General features: G+C 34.1%; 8 non-coding genes across 8 annotated transcripts; all 8 read right to left on the reverse strand.

Moving 5' to 3' along the window:
- Positions 1-303: 303 nt before the first annotated feature.
- On the reverse strand, positions 304-376 carry TRNAT-UGU (transfer RNA threonine (anticodon UGU)). The gene has a single exon. It is a non-coding gene; the product is annotated as a tRNA-Thr (tRNA).
- Positions 377-541: 165 nt separating this feature from the next.
- Positions 542-614, reverse strand: TRNAT-CGU (transfer RNA threonine (anticodon CGU)). Its single transcript has one exon. It is a non-coding gene; the product is annotated as a tRNA-Thr (tRNA).
- A 166-nt stretch (positions 615-780) lies between these two features.
- Positions 781-853, reverse strand: TRNAT-CGU (transfer RNA threonine (anticodon CGU)). Its single transcript has one exon. It is a non-coding gene; the product is annotated as a tRNA-Thr (tRNA).
- Positions 854-1,019: 166 nt separating this feature from the next.
- On the reverse strand, positions 1,020-1,092 carry TRNAA-UGC (transfer RNA alanine (anticodon UGC)). The gene has a single exon. It is a non-coding gene; the product is annotated as a tRNA-Ala (tRNA).
- A 167-nt stretch (positions 1,093-1,259) lies between these two features.
- On the reverse strand, positions 1,260-1,332 carry TRNAT-CGU (transfer RNA threonine (anticodon CGU)). The gene has a single exon. It is a non-coding gene; the product is annotated as a tRNA-Thr (tRNA).
- A 166-nt stretch (positions 1,333-1,498) lies between these two features.
- Positions 1,499-1,571, reverse strand: TRNAT-UGU (transfer RNA threonine (anticodon UGU)). The gene has a single exon. It is a non-coding gene; the product is annotated as a tRNA-Thr (tRNA).
- A 166-nt stretch (positions 1,572-1,737) lies between these two features.
- On the reverse strand, positions 1,738-1,810 carry TRNAT-CGU (transfer RNA threonine (anticodon CGU)). Its single transcript has one exon. It is a non-coding gene; the product is annotated as a tRNA-Thr (tRNA).
- Positions 1,811-1,976: 166 nt separating this feature from the next.
- On the reverse strand, positions 1,977-2,049 carry TRNAT-CGU (transfer RNA threonine (anticodon CGU)). The gene has a single exon. It is a non-coding gene; the product is annotated as a tRNA-Thr (tRNA).
- Between the last annotated feature and the right edge of the window lie 6,123 nt (positions 2,050-8,172).

Below are 8,172 nucleotides of genomic sequence, written 5' to 3' on the forward strand. Positions count from 1 at the left end.
AACTATTATTTTTAGTTTTTCAAAATTTAATAGCTACGAAAACTAGTTCAAGTATCATAACAAGGAGGCTCCGACGAGAATCGAACTCATGATCTCCTTTTTAAAAGACAGGCGCTATAACCACTAAGCCACGGAGCCCTGGTTCCGAAGCAAGATTAATGTTGAATATTTCCGTAATTTTACTAAATTAACTCCTTTCAGTGTTTACCTATTCTTTGCATTAATGCATTTCTCAAGCAACTATTATTTTAAGTTTTTCAAAATTTAATAGCTACTAAAACTAGTTCAAGTATCATAACAACGAGGCTCCGACGAGAATCGAACTCATGACCTCCTGTTTACAAGACAGGCGCTTTAACCACTAAGCCACGGAGCCCTGGTTCCAAAGCGAGATTAGTGCTGAAAATTACGTAATTTTACTAAATTAACTCCTTCGCAGTGTTTACCTATCCTTTGCATTAATGCATATTTCAAGCAACTATTATTTTTAGTTTTTCAAAATTTAATAGCTACTAAAACTAGTTCAAGTATCATAACAACGAGGCTCCGACGAGAATCGAACTCATGATCTCCTGTTTACGAGACAGGCGCTTTAACCACTAAGCCACGGAGCCCCGGTTCCGAAGCGAGATTAATGCTGAATATTTCCGTAATTTTACTAAATTAACTCCTTCGCAGTGTTTACCTATTCTTTGCATTAATGCATATCTCAAGCAACTATTATTTTTAGTTTTTCAAAATTTAATAGCTACTAAAACTAGTTCAAGTATCATAACAACGAGGCTCCGACGAGAATCGAACTCATGATCTCCTGTTTACGAGACAGGCGCTTTAACCACTAAGCCACGGAGCCCCGGTTCCGAAGCGAGATTAATGCTGAATATTTCCGTAATTTTACTAAATTAACTCCTTCGCAGTGATTACCTTTTCTTTGCATTAATGCATATCTCAAGCAACTATTATTTTTAGTTTTTCAAAATTTAATAGCTACGAAAACTAGTTCAAGTATCATAACAACGAGGCTCCGACGAGAATCGAACTCATGACCTCCTGTTTGCAAGACAGGCGCTTTAACCACTAAGCCACGGAGCCCTGGTTCCAAAGCGAGATTAATGCTGAATATTTCCGTAATTTTACTAAATTAACTCCTTCGCAGTGTTTACCCTATTCTTTGCATTAATGCATTTCTCAAGCAACTATTATTTTAAGTTTTTCAAAATTTAATAGATACTAAAACTAGTTCAAGTATCATAACAACGAGGCTCCGACGAGAATCGAACTCATGATCTCCTGTTTACGAGACAGGCGCTTTAACCACTAAGCCACGGAGCCCCGGTTCCGAAGCGAGATTAATGCAGAATATTTCCGTAATTTTACTAAATTAACTCCTTCGCAGTGTTTACCTATTCTTTGCATTAATGCATATCTCAAGCAACTATTATTTTTAGTTTTTCAAAATTTAATAGCTACGAAAACTAGTTCAAGTATCATAACAACGAGGCTCCGACGAGAATCGAACTCATGACCTCCTGTTTACAAGACAGGCGCTTTAACCACTATGCCACGGAGCCCTGGTTCCAAAGCGAGATTAGTGCTGAAAATTACGTAATTTTACTAAATTAACTCCTTCGCAGTGTTTACCCTAATGTTTGCATTAATGCATATCTCAAGCAACTATTATTTTAAGTTTTTCCAAATTTAATAGCTACTAAAACTAGTTCAAGTATCATAACAACGAGGCTCCGACGAGAATCGAACTCATGATCTCCTGTTTACGAGACAGGCGCTTTAACCACTAAGCCACGGAGCCCCGGTTCCGAAGCGAGATTAATGCTGAATATTTCCGTAATTTTACTAAATAAACTCGTTTTTAGTTTTACCCTATTGTTTGCATTAATGCATATCTCAAGCAACTATTATTTTTAGTTTTTCAAAATTTAATAGCTACGAAAACTAGTTCACGTATCATAACAACGAGGCTCCGACGAGAATTGAACTCATGATCTCCTGTTCACGAGACAAGCGCTTTAACCACTAAGCCACGGAGCCCCGGTTCCGAAGCGAGATTAATGCTGAATATTTCCGTAATTTTACTAAATTAAATCCTGCGCAGTGTTTACCTATCCTTTGCATTAATGCATATCTCAAGCAACTATTATTTTTAGTTTTTCAAAATTTAATAGCTACGAAAACTAGTTCAAGTATCATAACAACAAGGCTCCGACGAAAATCGAACTCATGATCTCCGGTTTACGAGACAGGCGGTTTAACCACTAAGCCACGGAGCCCTGGTTCCGAAGCGAGATTAATGCTGAATATTTCCGTAATTTTACTTAATTAAATCCTTCGCAGTGTTTACCTATTGTTTGCATTAATGCATATCTAGAGCAACTATTATTTTTTACCTCTCCGTGTGACGTAGTCCAGGAGAGGTTCTGTAACGGCCGTGTCTGTGTGTGTGTGTGTGTGTCTGTCTGTGTGCGTCTGTATACGATTGACAAGTGGGGATTCTGACAATCTTTTCACCCACATAGTGGGGACCCGACTTACATGTGGGGACATTTTAAAGTCCTCACATGTAAGTAATTAGATAAATGATATAATTAGACTAATTAGAGCCCAAATTAATTTTTTTAAAAAAGTCCCCACTTGTAAGGTACTTGGTCTTTTCACATTACAAGTGGGGACCATGGAAATTAACACATATCCGAGAGATGTCGCCAGAGGTTTTCACACACCCGGGTACCCAGTTGTACGAAATGAGGACCATATGGTCTCTTCGGCGTACATGTGGGGGCTCAAAAATGGGTTTTCATTACAATAAGCACAGATAGATGTCGCTACTTTAGAAATACAAAATATACATTATTCAGCGATAACAATATAAAATCTTGTATCTCACAGACCGAACGGTGATTTTTTCATAATTTAATTACACTTGACGTACGAAAACTACTTTTCCTAATTCTTTAGGCGTCATTAAATTAACTTCGTTTAAAACATTAACTCGATTTAAAAAACTGTATGTCCCCAGATGTACATTAAAAAGATGGCCAAGTTCCCCACATTTTAAAATGGGACTAACGTTACATATAATGTAAATTTCATCATAATTATCAATATTTTAATTAAAAAAAAGTGAATTAAAATGAATCTTGAAAACATGTATATTAACGACCCCACTTGTCCGTTGAAATGACAGCGAAGGTCCCCACTTGTAAAATTTTCTAGTTTAAAAAAATATCTTCAAATATTTGAAGGAACCGTAAAGATCCTATTTCTAAAATTTCATCATAATAATCTACATTTTAATTACAAAAGTATAATATACATGTATTTAGAAAATGTGTGTATAAAAGACCCCACTTGTCTGTTGAAATGACAGCCAAGGTCCCCACTTGTAAATTTATCGAGTGTGAAAAATTATCTTGAAATACTTGATGTAACCATATAGGCTTTGACACTAATTCAAAATCTAAAAATTTATACACAAATGTCCCCAGATATATGGTAGGAAGACGGTTTAGGTCCCCACTTGTAAACCTGAAATTGGCTCAAAACCAGGGGTAAATAACGAAAGGAGTTAGAGACGCTAGCTTCCGTAGTGTAGAATACAGTGGGACCTTGAAACGTCATAGAATTTGTAACTAACGTAGTGCCATCTTTGGAACTGTATTGTAAATAAGAGCAGAACCTTAAAACTTTTGCCTTAAAATCTCGCGCCGCAAGGTATTCTGGGTAAAGTAAAATGGCGGGTGTCGAACTGTCGATGTTGTGAAGTCGTCTCATAAATCAACCCAATATAATTATTATATTCAAACGCGAGTAAACAGCGATTTAAAGAAGAAAGATAAGTCAACAATTTGCAATTTGAAGCCGGGGAAATCCTCAAAATGTGATCAAACTCTTTTTGCCGTAAGTGCGCGGTTACAGAGTCGGCCCAGTGAGCCAAGGCTTAGTGGGGACTGTGGGATCAGGATCATCGACTGTATCTGTGACTAAAGAAATTAAAACAACTAAAACTGTATTGAAGGATGCAAAAACGACATTTAATTCCATTTCATTATCGAATAAGGAATTTACCAACTTTAAAGTTGCCTGTTTCTAATTCAAGTGCACCTTAATGAATAAACTTTACTCTAACCCTAATTGTCACTCAGTCGTAAGCAGACGAACACTAGCAGACGAATACTAGCAGACAGGAGAAAATCGATATCCCAGCATGCCTTTCGAATCTTTGCTGCCACGCTATTGGTTGCAAAATATCATACTTATTTTGAATTATAGGCGGCGCGACCGAGGCGTTTTCTCTTTTCTGTGTCTACGTTTGAAAGTCCCACTGTATTCTACACTACGGAAGCTAGCGTCTCTAACTCCTTTCGTTATTTACCCCTGGCTCAAAACTTAAAAGTTAAGCTAGAAATAGGACTGATTACATAAATTTCATTCTGATAATCAATATTTTAACTATAAAATTATAATATACATGAAATTTGAAAATGTGTGTTTAAAAGACCCCACTTGTCAGTTGAAATGACAGTGAAGGTCCCCACTTGTAAATGTATCGGGTGTGAAAAATGAAATACTTGATGGAATCATATAGGCTTTGAAACTAATTCAAAATCTCTTAATTTATACACAAATGTCCCCAGATATAAGGTTGGAAGACTGTTTAGGTCCCCACTTGTAAACCTGAAATCAGCTCAAAACTTAAGTTTTAAGCCTTTCAAAGGTCCGATTACCTAAATTTCATTCTGATAATCAATATTTAAACTATAAAATTAAAATATACATGAAATTAGAAAATGGGTGTTTAAAAGACCCCACTTGTCTGTTGAAATGACGGTGAAGGTCCCCACTTGTAAATTTATCGAGTGTGAAAAATGAAATTGAAATACTTGATTGAACCATATAGGCTTAGACACTAATTTAAAACCTAATAATTTATACACAAATGTCCCCAGATATAAGGTTGGAAGACTGTTTAGGTCCCCACTTGTAAACCTGAAATTAGCTCAAAACTTAAGTGTTAAGCTAGAAATAGGACTGATTACTTAAATTTCATTCTGATAATCAATATTTAAACTATAAAATTAAAATATACATGAAATTAGAAAATGTGTGTTTAAAAGACCCCACTTGTCTGTTGAAATGACGGTGAAGGTCCCCACTTGTAAATTTATCGAGTGTGAAAAATGAAATTGAAATACCTGATGGAAATATATAGGCTTTGACACTAATTTAAAACCTAATAATTTATACACAAATGTCCCCAGATATAAGGTTGGAAGACTGTTTAGGTCCCCACTTGTAAACCTGAAATCAGCTCAAAACTTAAGTGTTAAGCCTTTCAAAGGTCCGATTACCTAAATATCATTATAATAATCAATATTTAAACTATAAAATTAAAATATACATGAAATTAGAAAATTTGTGTTTAAAAGACCCCACTTGTCTGTTGAAATGACGGTGAAGGTCCCCACTTGTAAATTTATCGAGTGTGAGAAATGAAATTGAAATACCTGATGGAACCATATAGGCTTCGACACTAGTACAAAATCTAATAATTTATACACAAATGTCCCCAGATATAAGGTTGGAAGACTGTTTAGGTCCCTACTTGTAAACCTGAAATTAACTCAAAACTTAAGTGTTAAGCTAGAAATAGGACTGATTACTTAAATTTCATTCTGATAATCAATATTTAAACAATAAAATTAAAATATACATGAAATTAGAAAATGTGTGTTTAAAAGACCCCACTTGTCTGTTGAAATGACGGTGAAGGTCCCCACTTGTAAATTTATCGAGTGTGAAAAATGAAATTGAAATACTTGATTGAACCATATAGGCTTTGACACTAATTTAAAACCTAATAATTTATACACAAATGTCCCCAGATATAAGGTTGGAAGACTGTTTAGGTCCCCACTTGTAAACCTGAAATTAGCTCAAAACTTAAGTGTTAAGCTAGAAATAGGACTGATTACTTGAATTTCATTCTGATAATCAATATTTAAACTATAAAATTAAAATATACATGAAATTAGAAAATGTGTGTTTAAAAGACCCCACTTGTCTGTTGAAATGACGGTGAAGGTCCCCACTTGTAAATTTATCGAGTGTGAAAAATGAAATTGAAATACTTGATTGAACCATATAGGCTTAGACACTAATTTAAAACCTAATAATTTATACACAAATGTCCCCAGATATAAGGTTGGAAGACTGTTTAGGTCCCCACTTGTAAACCTGAAATTAGCTCAAAACTTAAGTGTTAAGCTAGAAATAGGACTGATTACTTAAATTTCATTCTGATAATCAATATTTAAACTATAAAATTAAAATATACATGAAATTAGAAAATGTGTGTTTAAAAGACCCCACTTGTCTGTTGAAATGACGGTGAAGGTCCCCACTTGTAAATTTATCGAGTGTGAAAAATGAAATTGAAATACCTGATGGAAATATATAGGCTTTGACACTAATTTAAAACCTAATAATTTATACACAAATGTCCCCAGATATAAGGTTGGAAGACTGTTTAGGTCCCCACTTGTAAACCTGAAATCAGCTCAAAACTTAAGTGTTAAGCCTTTCAAAGGTCCGATTACCTAAATTTCATTATAATAATCAATATTTAAACTATAAAATTAAAATATACATGAAATTAGAAAATGTGTGTTTAAAAGACCCCACTTGTCTGTTGAAATGACGGTGAAGGTCCCCACTTGTAAATTTATCGAGTGTGAGAAATGAAATTGAAATACCTGATGGAACCATATAGGCTTCGACACTAGTACAAAATCTAATAATTTATACACAAATGTCCCCAGATATAAGGTTGGAAGACTGTTTAGGTCCCCACTTGTAAACCTGAAATCAGCTCAAAACTTAAGTGTTAAGCCTTTCAAAGGTCCGATTACCTAAATTTCATTCTGATAATCAATATTTAAACTATAAAATTAAAATATACATGAAATTAGAAAATGTGTGTTTAAAAGACCCCACTTGTCTGTTGAAATGACGGTGAAGGTCCCCACATGTAAATTTATCGAGTGTGAAAAATGAAATTGAAATACTTGATTGAACCATATAGGCTTAGACACTAATTTAAAACCTAATAATTTATACACAAATGTCCCCAGATATAAGGTTGGAAGACTGTTTAGGTCCCCACTTGTAAACCTGAAATTAGCTCAAAACTTAAGTGTTAAGCTAGAAATAGGACTGATTACTTAAATTTCATTCTGATAATCAATATTTAAACTATAAAATTAAAATATACATGAAATTAGAAAATGTGTGTTTAAAAGACCCCACTTGTCTGTTGAAATGACTGTGAAGGTCCCCACTTGTAAATTTATCAAGTGTGAAAAATGAAATTGAAATACTTGATTGAACCATATAGGCTTTGACACTAATTTAAAACCTAATAATTTATACACAAATGTCCCCAGATATAAGGTTGGAAGACTGTTTAGGTCCCCACTTGTAAACCTGAAATTAGCTCAAAACTTAAGTGTTAAGCTAGAAATAGGACTGATTACTTAAATTTCATTCTGATAATCAATATTTAAACTATAAAATTAAAATATACATGAAATTAGAAAATGTGTGTTTAAAAGACCCCACTTGTCTGTTGAAATGACGGTGAAGGTCCCCACTTGTAAATTTATCGAGTGTGAAAAATGAAATTGAAATACTTGATTGAACCATATAGGCTTAGACACTAATTTAAAACCTAATAATTTATACACAAATGTCCCCAGATATAAGGTTGGAAGACTGTTTAGGTCCCCACTTGTAAACCTGAAATTAGCTCAAAACTTAAGTGTTAAGCTAGAAATAGGACTGATTACTTAAATTTCATTCTGATAATCAATATTTAAACTATAAAATTAAAATATACATGAAATTAGAAAATGTGTGTTTAAAAGACCCCACTTGTCTGTTGAAATGACGGTGAAGGTCCCCACTTGTAAATTTATCGAGTGTGAAAAATGAAATTGAAATACCTGATGGAAATATATAGGCTTTGACACTAATTTAAAACCTAATAATTTATACACAAATGTCCCCAGATATAAGGTTGGAAGACTGTTTAGGTCCCCACTTGTAAACCTGAAATCAGCTCAAAACTTAAGTGTTAAGCCTTTCAAAGGTCCGATT

This window comes from Phalangium opilio, unplaced genomic scaffold (assembly GCF_054372755.1).
Source record: "Phalangium opilio isolate 3A_F unplaced genomic scaffold, DU_Popi_V2 ptg000063l_1, whole genome shotgun sequence".
NCBI classification, from domain to species: Eukaryota; Metazoa; Arthropoda; class Arachnida; order Opiliones; family Phalangiidae; genus Phalangium; species Phalangium opilio.